Source organism: Humulus lupulus, chromosome X (genome assembly GCF_963169125.1).
Source record: "Humulus lupulus chromosome X, drHumLupu1.1, whole genome shotgun sequence".
In the NCBI taxonomy this organism is placed as follows: Eukaryota; Viridiplantae; Streptophyta; class Magnoliopsida; order Rosales; family Cannabaceae; genus Humulus; species Humulus lupulus.
The window spans coordinates 222,512,366-222,528,794 of NC_084802.1; positions in this window are offsets into that span (position 1 = coordinate 222,512,366).

Consider the following 16,429-nt stretch of genomic DNA (forward strand, 5'->3'; position numbering starts at 1 on the left):
CTTCTTCCTCATCTCCATTTGTAAGCTTTTTAAAACTTAAAGCTTGTTAAACCCTTGTGTGTGCAAAACCCCCTTAGGAATACACTCTTGGATTTGTGTATAAATCTTTGATGAATGATGCAATTTGTGGCTGTTTTGATGTAGTTTAGGCTATGGGTAAATCAATTTTGTCTCCAATTTCATGAAAATTTGAAGAAAAAATTATTTTTCATCCCAAATTGCATATTTGGGTTTATAGGTATTTGATGAGCATATGAAATCCCTAGAACCTCATGAACTTTTCAAATCCCACCTTTTGATCTTGTTGTAGTGTCCTATAAAAGGAAGAACATGTTTGTGCTTCAAACCTTTGAGATTTATGGCCTTTTCGGGCCCTATTACTCTTTTTGGCCTTTAAATTCTTACATGATTAGTAGTAAAATCTAGCTCCTCAGAAATAGATTATTAGGAATGCTTGTGTATGGCCGATCGGCTATTCTTAATTGTTTGAACACTCGGACATGCCCCTAAACCGTTCGGGCATGCCTCCTCCTGCTCGGACGCAAGGGCACAACTACTCGGACATGCCCATGGCTTGCTCGGACACGCACGTCACCCGAGTGGGTGCTCCTCCATTCGCTCGGACATACGCGCCAACCAATCGGGTACCACACGCCTCCTCTCGGACACTTGCACCTTAGGCTTGGACGCTCCTCTATCAGCTCGAATAAGTGCCTCACTGATCAGACACCATGCAAACTGATCAGAAACCTTGCATCCGCTCGGACTAGCCCCAGCCGAATGGACACACGGCATCCACCTGGTCATCACGCGCACATGCCCAGACACGCCAGGCTATCCGCTCGGACACTGTGTCACCCACTCGGACACCAAGCACATCTGCTCAGTCAGACCACACCATCCGCTCGAACACCACGCTCAGTCCGATCGGATGTTCCCCCTTTCACTTGGGCACTTCGTGCCAACAGCTCGGCCCATGAATGCTCCTAAGCCTTTGGGCTTGTAAAAAATGATTCAAAAATTTTTGGCACCAAAATTTATGCTAATCATTTTTTCCCTTACACATGTTTATTCTGGGGAGTAAAAAATATTTTTACTACCCAATAAAATATTTTCTGAGTAGTAAATAAATACTTTCCCTTTACGTTGATTGATTTATGTTTGTTTGGTTCACTTACCTCCCCATAATTTTTTTGTAGATGAATCGCTTCGACTACATGGGAGGTGACAACCATACAAACTCTGACACTTCAATTCCCAAGTCAAGCGACACTCCTCAAAGTAGCGACTCTTCATCCAAATCTCCTAGCAGTCGCACTCCCGAAGATCGCCTTCGTCGCCTTAAAAAGATCCCTCCCCGATCAACTTTATATTTCCTTCACGAAGAACAGTTTCTGAATCAACAGCTTCAACATCCACAAATGAGGGTGAAAAAATCCAACCGACTTCCTCAAGATCATGATCCTCAAGTGGCTCGTAGAGCGGCACTGAAAGTAGTGGAACGTGGTGAAGTCCAAACTGCACCTTCTTCAAGACTGTCGCGCCAGATACAAAAAACTAGCAAACCCCAGAGAAAGATTATCTAGAAATTTACAACTGAGATTCAACAATCAGCTGTTCAAAAACCAAGAAAAGACGAAGACGAAATGCCCTCTTGGTTCATAGCCAAACCTTCCAAACTTAACTCTAGCATGTTCAATAAACACATTCAAGCTTCGGGCCAAGAAAGGGTAAATGTGATATGCCCGTGACCTCATCAGAGAGCCAACAAGCCTGGTGGACCTTACTGTGCCTGGTCTAGATACCATGTATTTGTAGGAGCAACTATTCCACTGCACCCTTTTTTCCGGTTAGTAGCAGATTACTTCAATGTTTCCCCTTTCCAGATAGCTCCCAATGGAATTCAGGCATTATCTGATTTGTACATTCTATACTTCTTTCAAGGCTGGGATCCACCCACTCCTCATGAAGTGCACTACCTCTTCGACTTTAGGACTAATCCGAGCCACAAGAATACAGGTTTTTTCCACCTATTCCATAGGCATAAAGGGATCAAATACCTCCATGGTATTGCACATAAATCAAATCCTGGAAAATACTATAGAGAGTATTTTCTGACTTCAGACATTAAGGCCAACAACTTGGCCTTCACGCATGCTGGTCCGTTCCATCAACCTCTGCCAACCATGGAAATGTACTCCCGAGCAGAAGAACTGGCTAACATGTCCACCGAAGAGAAAAATTTAAAAGGGTTGGTCAACGTGGACAAACTTCAGATGGTGGGATTGTTACCAAGATATCAAAACATCATAGGAGACAGCACTACTGAAGAAGCGAACGCAACTGACCAGTCAAACGCTGACACTGAAGTAGTGACCAATCAGTTCTCTCCTGAACCATCCCCCTACTCTTGTAGACCAGGCGACCTTATTATTAGGGAACCCCTTCCAGAGGACCATCATAGACGTGACATTCCTACAATGCCTGGGAAAGGAAAGACCATTGAGCTCCATAGAGATGTCACCTCATCATCTGAAGAAGAAGACGAATTTCTTGATCAAATTCTAAACGCAGGTTCAGTAACCATAGTTTGATGTTTTGTTATAAGTAACTTTCTTCGAGAATGATTGTATGAAATCTGTAGAGTTGTCTGGTAGTAGCAAAAAATTTATTTATTTACATATTGTCTCCCATTTTCACTAACAAGTCTTGTGCTTCACTATTTTTTGCAGATCCAGATATGTTCAAGCAATTCAACACTTCCTCGGTCCAAAAGAGGAAACCTAGGGAGGTTTGTAGCTCAAACCCTCCAAGCAAAGTCACGAGGACAATACCGACCAATCAGGGAAGACTACCCGACCAGCCCATCACCATCCCGCAGCTGACTCCCTCATCAATTCCTCCTTCTGCTAGTTTAACCCCTACTCGCTCGACTAGCTTAAGCGAGCCCCTTCACATCGCTGGTGACATTGGGAAATAATTGTTTGACCAAACTCTACACCATGCTTCAACAATTCAAACCTTTGAGTGTAAGTAGTATTTTATCATAAGACATCCCATTTTGTTATTAATTGTTTTTACTTGCAGTAACCCTCTGTTATCCACTGCAGTCACTTATTACTATCAGTCATGCTCAGCACCGAGCAGTAGACTATAAGGAGTTGATCAAGGTCTTGTATGATCAGTTGGTGGAAGCCCAAGCCAAGATAGAAACTTTAACTTCATCCAAAAGGGATCTTCAGTCCAAGGTCGAGCAGGTGGAGAAGACCATTGCCGAGCGGGATGGATCTCTAAGAGAGTTGGCCGATGAAAACAAGAAACAAATTCAAACCAACAAGACGTTGACTGATCAGCTGGAGAAAATTACTTGCGAGAACGAGGAGCTAAAGCGAGAAAAGGAAGTCGATCTTGCTCACTATGAAGAGATTTGTTTCAACTGCTTCTACCAGGTATGGAGGTTGAACAAGCCCCTCAACCTTGACTTTCTCACGGAGGAGGCCAGGGCAGAAGAACTTGCCAAGTGCGAGGCAAAGGCCGCTGAGGAGGCAGCCAATCCTGCTGGTGTTATGCCTTTTCTCCTACTTTATCATTCCGACCAGAGGAAGTCACTGATGCCGAGGATGGTGTTGATCAACCTGTTAACAGTTTACCAGACCAGTGATCATACTTTAGCCAACCAGAGAGTCCCTTATCCGACTAGTAGATATTTATCTCACTATCTTGTTATTATACTTTGCTCATATGGCCGAGTTGTTGGCATGCATACTTTACTTTTTAGACTTGAATCATTTAAAAGTTTTTTATAAAATATTAAAGTCATTCTGATAGATGCCTTACATTTTAGAAATTCTAAACATTTCATAAAATATAGTACTAAGTTTTCTAACTTAGAAATTCTAAACATTTCATAAGTCACTACTGAGTATGCTTTCTCACATTTTTATTGCTCTAACATTTTATAAGCTTAGTGTTTTGTTTACACACGAATAGTTGCTCTTAACTTAAAATTTTGAAAAAATTCCAAGTTACTTAAGCTTTGTCAAACAAGTTAGCTTAATGGCCTTTTCTTACTTCAAAAATTTACAAGTCAGCCTAAAAACAAATATCTTTGCTCGTATTCTTATTGCCTGTGTTAAATTACATACCAGTATACCCTATGTGCCCCCCAAGTGATTGAGGGTTGAAAAAACCTTGATCACTTGCTACTTGACCAAATTTGTTCGAGCAATTATTACTCATGAAACACATCGAATATAAAGAGGATATTTCAGCAGTTAAACACTGCAAAAATATTCGACCATTTAAATGCTGGCAATTTATCTGATGGATACCGACCAGTTGAACAATGCCCGATTTTTTCCTCTCATAATTTTTTTTTTTTTAAAATGCACTGACAGTTGAACACTACCAAAGTAAAAATAATCAACACATATGCAAAATTTGAAGCAAGATTCGACCGCGCTGCGCGTGATCTCTTTTATTACTCGTAAAAAAATAAGGACAAAGCGTGTCTAATCACGAGTCTCAAACAAAATAAGATTGTTCAAAAATAAAATGACTAGTTAGCAAATAGCCAGTTCACAAACATACTTAAATAACAAGTTAAACACTTGAAACTAAGCTACTACTCTGTAAGCAGTATTCATTGATAATACTTCCTCAGGTGCTCGCCATTCCAATAGTTCCTGATCAGCTCTCCATTTAGTCGAGAAAGTTTGTAAGTGTCGGGTGGCAAGACTTGCTCAATCTGATACGGTCCCTCCCAATTTGGTCCTAGCACTCCAGCTGCTGGGTCTTTGACGAACACCTTTCTAAGGGCCAAATCTCCGACCTGGAACTTCCGATCTCTAACTCTGGAATTAAAATAGCGGGCCACTTTTTGCTGATGGGAAACAACTCTCAAGCTTTCTTTTTCTCATTTTTCTTCAACAAAGTCCAAAGATTCAGCTAACAGCTGGTGATTCTCCTCCTGGTCATACGTGGTTCTCCGATGAGATGGTGGGTCGACCTCGACAGGCAACATGGCTTCATATCCATATGCCAAGGAAAAATGAGTATGACCAGTTGCTATCCGGGCAGTAGTTCTGTATGACCAAAGGACCTCTGGCAATTCTTCTGCCCAAGCACCCTTAGCTTGTTCTAGACGCTTTTTTAGAGTATCCTTCAAAGTCTTATTCACGGCTTCAACCTGCCCATTGGCTTGCAGATGTGCTACTGAGGAGAAACTTTTTGTAATGCCATGTCTAGTGCAAAAATCAGTAAACAAGTCACTATCGAACTGAGTGCCATTGTCAGAGACTATCTTCTTGGGCAGACCATAGCGAAATATTATATTCTTAACCACAAAATCTAACACTTTCTTCGAGGTGATCGTTGCTAGTGGTTCACCTTCGGTCCACTTAGTGAAATAATCCACATCAACTACCGCGAACTGCACTCCTCCTTTTCCTTTGGGTAGTCTTCCGATCAGATCAATTCCCCATACTGCAAAAGGCCATAGACACTGCATCTTCTTCAAGACATTCGGAGGTGCCCTGGGTAGTTTAGAAAATCTCTGGCATTTATCACACTTCTTCACATACTCCATGGAATCTTCATTCATTGTAGGCCAGAAAAATCCTTGCCGCAAAATATTTTTGGAGAGACTTTGCCCCAAGCATGATCTCTGCAGAACCCCTCGTGCACTTCGATCAGTAAGTTTTTTGACTGGTCGGGTGCTATGCATCTAAGAAATGGCATAGAGTACCCTCTTCTATACAATACCCCATCCATCATAATATACCTAGCAGCTTGCCTCATAATCTTCTTAGCTTCATTACGATTATCTGGTAGGACTCCTTGCTCAAGGTAAGTAATGATGGGTGTCATCTAAGTGTCAGCTAATGTGATGGGCATGGCTTCCTGTTCATTAATACTCGACTCTGCCAAGTATTCTACTAGTACTATGTTCAAAGTTTCAGCATCTTTTGCACTAGCCAATTTTGCTAAAGCGTCTGCATTGGATTTCTGCTCACGTGGTACCAGCTTAATAGTATACTCCTCAAATTGTGCTAGCAAGTCCTTGGTTTTATTCAAGTATGCCACCATGCGCAAACCTCCTTCCTGATATTCCCCTAAGACTTGGTAGACCACCAACTGGGAATCGATGTTTACTTCAACCGACCGGGCACGAACATCCCTAGCCAGGCGCAATCCTGCTAGGAGGGCTTCATATTCTGTCTCATTATTAGAAGCGTTAAATATGAACCTCAACGCGCAATGAATCTGGTACCAGCTCGTTCGACGACCCATCAACAAAAAGTTGCCAAGTAGGAAAATCCTCTCTCTGCCCAGTCGCATTCTTTTGCTGGTCGGGAAGATCAGGAATACCAGTACATTCAGAAATAAAATCCGCCAAAGCCTGTCCTTTAATGGCGGACCTTGGTTGATATTTGATCTCAAATTGGCCCAATTCAACCACCCATTTAAGTAAACGATTAGATGACTCTGGCTTTGTAAGACTTGGCGTAAGGGCTGGTCGGTAAGTACTTTAATGGGATGTGCCTGGAAGTACTGTCGTAATTTGCGAGATGCAAGTACTAAACAATAGGCCAACTTTTCAATCACGGGATACCTTGACTCTGCTCCTATCAACCACTTGCTAACATAGTATACTAGGTGCTGCACTTTATCTTCTTCTCGCACTAGAGCAGCACTGATAGCATGCTTTGTGACTACCAAATAAACAAAAAGGTCCTCTCCATCTACTGGCTTTGAAAGAACGGGAGGTTGAGCCAAGTGTTTCTTTATGGCTTGAAAAGCTTGCTCACACTCTTCCGTCCATTCGAATTTTTTGCTTCCTCTAAGTTAGTTAAAAAAAGGGACACATTTGTCCGTTGATTTGGAAATGAACCTACTTAGAGCAGAAATCCACCCAGTCAAACTTTGCACATCTTTAATCTTGGCTGGAGACTTCATTCCCGCAAGCACCTTTATCTTCTCGGGATTCGTTTCTATTCCTCACGAGTTAACAATAAACCCAAGGAATTTTCCAGAACTTACTCCGAACGAGCATTTGAGGGGGTTCAACTTCATGCTGTACTTTCCCAGTACTACAAAACATTCCTCCAAATCTTGTACATGTCCTTCAGCTTCCTTTGACTTTACCAGCATATCATCTACGTACACCTCCATGTTTCTGCCGATTAAGTCACGGAACATGCCATTCACTAAATGCTGGTAATTGGCTCCCGCATTCTTCAAGCCGAATGGCATAACCATATAACAATACAACCCTATGTCTGTTCAGAAACTGGTATGCTCCTCATCGGGAGGATGCATACTAATCTGATTATACCCCGAGTAAGGGTCCATAAAAGACAAAGTTTCATGACCAGAGGTTGCATCAACAAACTGGATTATCCTTGGTAAAGGAAAATAGTCCTTAGGACATGCTTTATTCAGATCGGTAAAGTCCACACAAGTCCTCAACTTTCCATTGGACTTGGGCACTAATACTGGGTTTGAAACCCAGGCGGGGTAATAAGCCTCTCTTATGAACCTGTTTTCCTTTAGTCGCTCTACCTCCTCTTTGAGAGCCTTTGCTCGCTCCTTGTCAAGCAATCTTCTCTTCTGCTGCATTGCTAGGTAGCTTTCATCCAAGTTGAGCACATGGCTGATCACAGTTGGTGAGATACCCACCATATCCTTGTGAGACCAGGCGAAGACATCTTGATTCCTCCGCAAAAATTCTACCAACTGTGCTCTCACTTCCAACTTCAACTTTTTTCCAACTTTGACCCCTCTAGTCGGGTCATTCTCATCTATTGAGACCTCCTCTAATTCTTCCATGGGTCCCACTTCGCTATCAAAATCCCCAAAGTGAGGATCAAAGTCCATTCCCTCGCTTTGGGTAACGCCCTATTTGGTGACTTCATCACCGGGTGGGGCTTGTTGCTTATTGAAACCAAGAGTGCTTTCTTGGTTAACAGCTTCTAACACTCTCTCCTGATCGGCTACAACCATAATGCTTTGTTGGTCGACATCCATCCCCTCTACTTCTTCTCTATCTACACACACAATCATATTATTCTCCTTAGCTCCCTTTCGTGCTTTAGCTACCGAGGCATTGCAACATTCTCTAGCTTCTCTTTGGTCTCCTCGGACACAACCTATTCCTGCACTGGTCGGGAATTTCATAGAAAGGTTCCATATAGAGACTGCCACATGCAAGGTCGTGAGTAGTGGTCGACCAATCACCACATTATCAGCCGACGAACAATCGACTATCAAAAATTCCGTCATAGCTGTCTCGTGCCTAGGAGCATCTCCTATTGTGACCGGTAACTGTTGGGGTTTTATGCCCTAATTAAAACCCAAATTCTTTGTAATCTCATTTTATTATCAATAAAAGAATAGAAATTATTTTTTGACTAGGTTAATCACTTTGCTCACATGTTTTATTTTCATGATTATTTGTTTAATATAAACTTCTATTAAATCCCGAGCATATAGCTAATCTTATTTATAGTGACGTAATCACAGTGGAATATAAATATGATTATATGTTCAAAATAAGTTAGTCCTAAGATTAGTCAGTGCATAGGATTTACACTGACTTGCCAATCTACGATATGATCTACTTACACATTACAGTGTTATGTTATTTCCAGAACATTAGCAAAGTAGATAAGATCAGATGTATTTGTTACATCGGACTGGACAGATATTGACAGTTGATAAGATAAGTAAACATACCGTTATTATCTATTCTAGTCATATCATATAGTTGACCATAGGTCAATCTCAATTCTGAGTGGTTAGTATTCTAACTGATTGTATTATTTGAGTTCTTTGACTTGTTCGTTACCAGCTTACCCTACGGACTAGCCCATACTTACATCTTGGGAACTCGGTAGTATAATTGAGTGGGAGTGTTAATCATAGATATGAACATCTATAGCTTCTGATGAAGAAGTGAAACGATGGTTTCCTTTTAGTTTGGTTCAAGGTGTTAAATGATAGAGATCTCATTTCAGTAATTAAATTAGTTTACTAAAATATCATTTACAAGGAACTAAGTGTTTTAAGGATAAAATACAATGAGGGGTAAAATGGTATTTTAGTCCTATCTCATTGTAGACCGTCTATAGAGGATTGAGTGACAATTATGGTTGTAACAATGGATAATTAATAGCGTATATATATTTGTTATAGAGCGTTCTATGAATTCAAGAGTGCAATTCCAAGTCTATAGTGGAGTCACTAGGAATTAATAAGTTAGTAAATTTATTTGTTAGATTTATGATAACTTATTGGAGCTTGATGTCATAGGCCCATGGTCCCCATTGTACCTTGGATAAAATCATCTAGATAGTCTCAATTAATTGATTTCATCATCAATTAGAATTATCAAAGTTAACCAGGTCAAGTTTGGATAGTTTCACAGAGTTGTGTAATTTTGAGAAGAAAAGAGAAATTATGGCAGATTTATTAATTAAGATAAATTGGTATCTAAATTAATAAATAAGTTTAAATCAAGGTTCAAATTATAAATAATTAATTTGATAAAGGATTTAAATAATTATTTAATTAATTAAATCAATAGAAAATAATACAGGCATTGATTTTAAGTCCAATGGGTTTATAATCAAATGGGAAATTTCACGGGCCTATAGCCCATGATAATTTCGACCTAGGGCTTCAAAATGGCTATTATTTTATTTATTTTTTAATTAAATTAAATGGCCTAATTGAGTCTATAAAAGGAGTGCTTGGAGAGAAGTCAAAACAGAAGTTTGTAAGTCACAAGTCAGATTTTCTGATAGTTTTAGATTCTCTCTAAACACAAGTCCTTTTCTAAGCCTCTTTGTTTTTTTCTCTTCTTCTCTCTATATCTATCTCATGTGTTGAGAATTTCCCACACTAGTCTAGGTGGTTCTAAGGATACATTGGAAGATTGTGAAGAAAATAGAAGATCGGTTTAGTTCCTTGATAATACTCTGCGACAGAGAGGATACAAGAGTTAGAGAAACTGAAGAAAGGACTCTTTAATTCTGCTGCGTATACTGTAAGTATTCTGTTCTTTATTTCTCTTTGAATTCAATTTTAGAAACATGTTTTAGGCTGTCTCGTATTAATTTTTTTAATATTAGATATACATGAAAATAAATAAAGATCCTGTATAAGTTTTTCCAATAGTAACTTGATCATTCCGGTCGGTGACAACCCTTCTCCAGTAAATCCGTAAATGACTTGAGAGCATGGCTCAAGTCATTAATGGATAGTTTCATCCTTTCAAAAGATGACTTGTAAATAATGTTCACAGAGCTCCCCGTGTCAACCAGACATCTCTTCACCTTCATGTTTGCTATTTCGACTGTAATGATGAGGGGGTCATTATGAGGATATCTCACATGTCGTGCATCATCTTCAGTAAAAGTGAGAGACTCACTTTCATACCGTGGGTTCTTTGGAGGTCGCTCCTCTACAACCATGACCTCAGATGTCGATGCTGCATCCAACTCATGTCGAAGCGTTCGAGCATATCTCTCTCTCTCTTACCTTGTTGCTATCCCCAGCCAGTTGTGGACCTCCACATATAGTGTCTAGAGTGAAGTCCACAGGCTCGGGTTGCAAGGGTGGAGACTGATGTCGCTTAAACCCAGGATTGTTGTTACTTCCTTCTGATTGGGTCTTTTCTGCTCGATACTTTTTTAACTTTCCCAACACGACGAGAAACTCTATCTCATCTTTGAGATGATTGCATTCATTTATGTCGTGACCATAATCTCCATGGAAATGACAGAACTTATTCAAGTCTCTCTTACTCATCTCCTTCCTGATGGGTGGGGGCTTCCGGTAGGGAACCTCTTGATGACTCGCCAGATATATTTCTGCTTGGCTGGCCGAAAGAGTGGTGTAATTGGTGAATTGAGGTTCATACTTAGTTGGCTTGGCGTTTGGTCCCGACTTAGCCTTCTTTTCCTCATGGCGGTCAGACCCGTTATTTCCATGTTTCTTTCCACCATTTTGTCCATTTCCACCATTCTTAGGAGGATCAGTTGATCTGCCCGGATTGTTTAGGCCTTTCTCTCCTTTCTCAATCGCATCATCCAATTTCATATATTTGTCCACCCGGTTAAGAAATTGTTATAGTGTTGAAATTGGATTGTGATGTATACTATCCCATAATGGACTCCGATAGATTATACCAGAAGATATGGCAACCATCTTCCCCTCATCTCCAACAGCAGTTGCTCGGTTGGCTTCTCTCATGAACCTCTGTATGTAGTTCTTGAGAGATTCATCTTTCCCTTGTTTGATATCTGCCAAGTGATTAGCATAAACTGGAGGAGTCCGAGTAGCGCTGAACTGTCTACAAAATTCTTTCCTAAAACTCTCCCAAGAGGTAATGGAGTTTGGCTTGAACTTCCAATACCACCCTTGGGTAGTATCGGACAACGTAGTGGGGAAAACTCTACAGCGATAGTCATCACTTACCCCGAGTAGCTCCATTTGGTCTTCAAACTTCCCAACATGACTTATTGGGTCTACCTTTTCTATATAAACTGGCAGTACCAGTGCTTTATACTTTGCTGGCGGCTGGGCTGCTCTGATTCGGGCACAAAATGGGCTGCCACTCCTGTGGTCTACCAGATCGTTTGCAGAAGGTCATTTCGACAAACCTTGAATTGTAGCGGTTAGCGCATCAAGCTGGGCCTGGATGCATGGGGCGACCACTGGGGGCTCAAGGTCTGGACCGCCTGGTCGGGAGTTCCTATCCGGCGCACTGTCATCAAGTATTTCTACTTGGCTAGCAGGTCGGGTCAGATCTCGCCCTTCGACTGGGATGGTCCTTCTTTTGTCAGCAATGACATCTCTTAAATCCTTCTGAGAGGTATGTCTTCTGAATCGATCAAATACTGTGCTCTGAGTTTTTTCAGAAGGCTTACTACGCGGGACGTGCTCTTTCCCACTGCGCTGCTGGCTGGGATGCAGTGGTGGCCTTCTTGTTTGTGTCTGGCAGTCTTTTCCTCCTTGCTGGTCGTTGCCATCTTTTTCCTTCGATTGGTCGGTGTGATGAATATCAGCCTCATCACGACCATGCCCATCTTTGAAGTGCGAAGTTCCTTTACCTCGAGGAGTTCTGGTTTGTTCCTGCCCGGGTGGAGTCTTTTTACTGGCCGATCGGTGACTCCCTGATCTAGAAGTTTCTAATCGGTGGCTCTTAGAGGGAGTTCTAGAGTTCCCCCTTTGAGTCAAGGCAGTTCCAGATCAGACCCCATCATCTTCCCGACTAGGAGGGTTACTCCCGCTTCTGTTCGACCCTCGAGAATTGGGTCTGTCAGTGGTTTTTCGACCAGCATCTGTATTCCTTGCTCCATGGGTAGCTGCTCCTCGTGCTACAGCTTGGGCATTAGCCTGGGTCAACTGCGTAGCTGCCTCCAGAGCGAGTACAGCCTCGCGGTGTCGCCTATCGACCTCCTCCTGTCGTTACCTGATCTCTTCGCTCCTGGCGTCCATCTCCCGTCTTTGCTGCTCAAACATAGCTTTCTATCTAGCCATCTCTTCAGCGAATGACTCTTGTCGGGCGTTGAATTGCGCCATCTCCTCTTGGAAGGCCCCCATGGCTTCCTGGAATTGTTCAACCTCTGGAGTCATCTCCTCGAGAAAGACCCTGGGCTCAGTCTCATGGTCTTGAGGGCCAGGACCTTCTGATCTAGCAAGCTCTTTAGATGTGCCTGGCTTCTTGGAGGCCGCATTGGTGTTCTTGGGTGCCATAATAATACGGTAATTGTGTGTTTTTCTCTTCAGGCTCTCAATAAAAGCACCAAAATGTTGACCACGATTTTGGCCAACGACGAGTAGACGTCAAAACTACAATAAACCTTCAAGAGAAAAAATGACACTGATAATTTTTATAGTGGTTCAGCCCCAATATGTTGGCAATAGCCTAATCCACTTAGAGTTATGATTTATGGATCTACACTCAAGATCAGATGAACCTGTGTCAACTGAGTTTCTTAAGTGTAAATGAAAAGAATAAAATATTTCTCTCAGAATACAAAATACTCTCTCAGGAAAATCTGAATCTGAATCCCATCAATGATGCCATGAGCTCTTTATTTATAAGCTCAGGATCGTACAAATCGAAATCCCTCATAATCGGGATATTTTAGTTCTTCTCACAATATTTAATTAATAATAAAATTTAAAATACAACAATATGCGATTTCTTTGGGATAATCTGAGAGATTCCCGCTGTGGGTACGACTAATTCTAGCTGAAGTCGTTACTGAAATTTCGCTGCATAATGATGATCTGCCTAGTCGGCCAACTTCACTCCTTGAAGAGAGACTGTTCGGCCAAAGCACTTGACTGGTCGGCCAAAACAGATGACCGGTCGGCCACACACTTCACTAGTTGGCCAAAACAGATGACTGGTCAGCCAAGTACTTCACTAGTCAGCCCAAACAGATGACTGGTCGGCCAAGCACTTCACTGGTCAGCCCAAACAGATGACTGGTCGGCCAAGCACTTCACTGGTCAGTCAAAAATCTTTACCGGTTGGACAGAAATTCTACCAGGTCGGATAGATCACTTCCAAACCAGATAAATAATTTCATGTCAGTAATATCACCAGATTAATCTAAAACCTTTGACCCATCCATTTCTTGCCACTTGTCACTTTTATTGCCATGTCATCATTTTCAAATTTTGGGGATAACACCTGTAAACCCATACAGGGAGGTGTTACAAGGATTTAGGTTTCTGATACCCTGTCCCATCTTCTTTAAGGCCGGGCGATATAGGATGTCTACGGAGCTTCTGTTGTTCACCAAGACCTGATGTACCCTCATGTTTGCAAGCTGAATAATCAACACCATGGGGTCATTGTGAGGGAAATGTACACCCCGCGCATCTTCTTCACTGAAGGTTACTGAATCATTTTCCCCTTTAAAGTTTTTCGGGGGTCGTTGTTCTAAGATTAACATGCATGAGGGTGGGCTTCGTCTGGCTTCCTTGGCATACCTATCTCGCCCTTTTCTTGATTCTCCTCCAAATCCTGGTCCTCTGAAGATCGTTCTCACCTCTCCTTGCACTTATGGGGCCACATCTAACACTCATGGCGAGGGTGGTTTATCACCTGGTGTTTCATTTTCTCTTCGGACGTATCTTCCCAAGTGCCCCCTGTGTATGAGTTCCTCTATTTCCACCTTTAAATGAGTTCATTCCATGGTGATGTGGCCAATGTCTTTATGATACTGACAATACTTTCCAGGGTCTCTCTTTGACCGATCTTTCTAAATTGATGGGGGTCTCCTGAAGGGGACCTAATTCTCGTTTGCTATGAAGATATGCTCCCTAGTATGCATCAGGTCGGTGTAGAAGGTGTGGGATGTTTTCCTAGGGTTACCTCCATGTTTGTGCTTCCTCTGGTGGTCATCTCTTGGGCCTTCGTATACCCTTTTCATTTTTTCTTCATTCGAACTTTTAGGGGCTGAGTGCTTGACAAGTGATGCCTTCAAGTTCTCATGACCATCTTCGACACAAATGTACTTTTGTGCCCGCTTGTAGAAATCATCTAAGTCTGTGACCTCCCTTTTGAGCATGTTATCCCAAAGCTTACTGTCTGGGCGCACTCCGGCCATGATTGCCATCTTGAGTTCTCCCCTAGTTAGGCTTCCCACTTTAGTCGCCTCCATGTTGGACCTATGGAAGTAGCTCTTCAAGCTCTCTCCTTCACCTTGCTTTATATTAGCAAGGCTAGTGTCGGGTAGGGTATAATCGCGTACGGCATGATTTTGTTGGAGAAACTCGTCAGAAAATTGTTGCCATGACCTAATGGACCCTGGTCGGAGTCTTTTGAACCATTTGTAAGCAGGTCATTTTAACGTGACAGAGAAGCAGTGGCACCTGGCCCTGCTATTAATTCCTCTCAACTTCATTAGGTCATTAAACGTGTCTAGATGGTATTTAGGGTCCATATTTCCCTCATAAGGGGTCATATGAGGTTCTTTAAAGTTAGCCGGGAGTCATTCCAACTGGATTTCTCGCGTGAAGGGTGACTTGTAGTCGAACTCTTCATCGGTAATGTGCCCCCCAGACGTCGTGCCGATCTTGATCTAAAGGCTCCTCATCTCGGTGTCTAGCTCCTATCGCCTCATATTCATGGACTCCCTCAGCTTGGTAGGGTCGGCCTTTCTCTTTTCTCTACCCTTCGGAGGGGCCACAGGAGCTGTTTTCCTTACTTCTGACCTCCTTCTATTGAGCTTCTCTCTTAGGTCAGGTGGCGCCTCCCTAGAGGTGACTTCGGCTTCATTAGGAGGGTTAGCATTGTTCTTCTGCTCTGGCATCTGGGGCTGCTTCACCTTCCCAGGATGTTCACGCTGCTTTGTCCGAGGGGTATTACTGGTGGAGAATCGAGTCCTCCCATCATCCATAAGAACCGTGGTTTCTCCACCCTCTGGGCCTTTTTCCTTTCGTCTAGGAATGGGCGTGCTTGATTTTCCTTGTAGCAGGCCATTTAACACCTCTTGCGTGTTCTCTAAGGTGGTTTCTAGCCTTTGGTTCTTCCGGTGCAATTCGCGAATCTCTTCTTCGTAAAATCGAGATCTAGAACTCGAGCACGCGGAATGGACTCAGGGATGCTTGTCAGGCCTGCGCGTTGATGGGCCTTGATCTTGCTGGCCGGAGTTCGGCACCTGTGGCGGCCTTGGGAGCGGGAACTCACCGACATCTCTCGCGAGGGCATCTATTGAACTCAAACGATTCTCATCAGGTGAGACGGCCGGGGACGAGGCTTCCTTTTCACCCTCAGGAACCCTTGGCTCCTTTGGTGCACCCACATCTTCGGGTGGTGGGGGATTCCTCATGGCGGCCTTCAACTGATCTCCGTCGAGGTGGACCTCCACCTTAAGTGGTTCTCTCAGTCACTTAGAGCATCTTGGCATCTCTTTATGCCAGAGTTAATGGAAGAACAGTGGCTTGGCACTTATCCTACCCACAGACGGCGCCAAACTGTTGACGGTGAGAACTCGTCAATGATGTTAAGTTAAAAAAATCAAAGTATAGTGCTTATAAATGAAGAACTTCACAAATCTAATAAGAAACTTAGAAAATAGTTGCAGAAGGAAATGGGGAAAAGAACTTGCATTTCTCTTGATACCAAGCTACAGTATTTTTCCAACCCTCTTCAATGATGAAGTGAGGTTCCCTTTATAATACATTGTGGTCCCAGGGGACCAGATTGTTCATCAGTACATTATCAGGGAAATGGAATCTGACATAGTGGCACAGGTGGTTCTGGAGCAGAAGGTTGTGGTGTCGGCTTCAGTACATTGTCAGAATATGTGGGAGCGCCTCTACTTTAGTACCTGAATATACCTCCACTACTTATTTAGTACGAGTGTCAGAGGTTGGCTGGGAAGGACCACATCAGGTACCA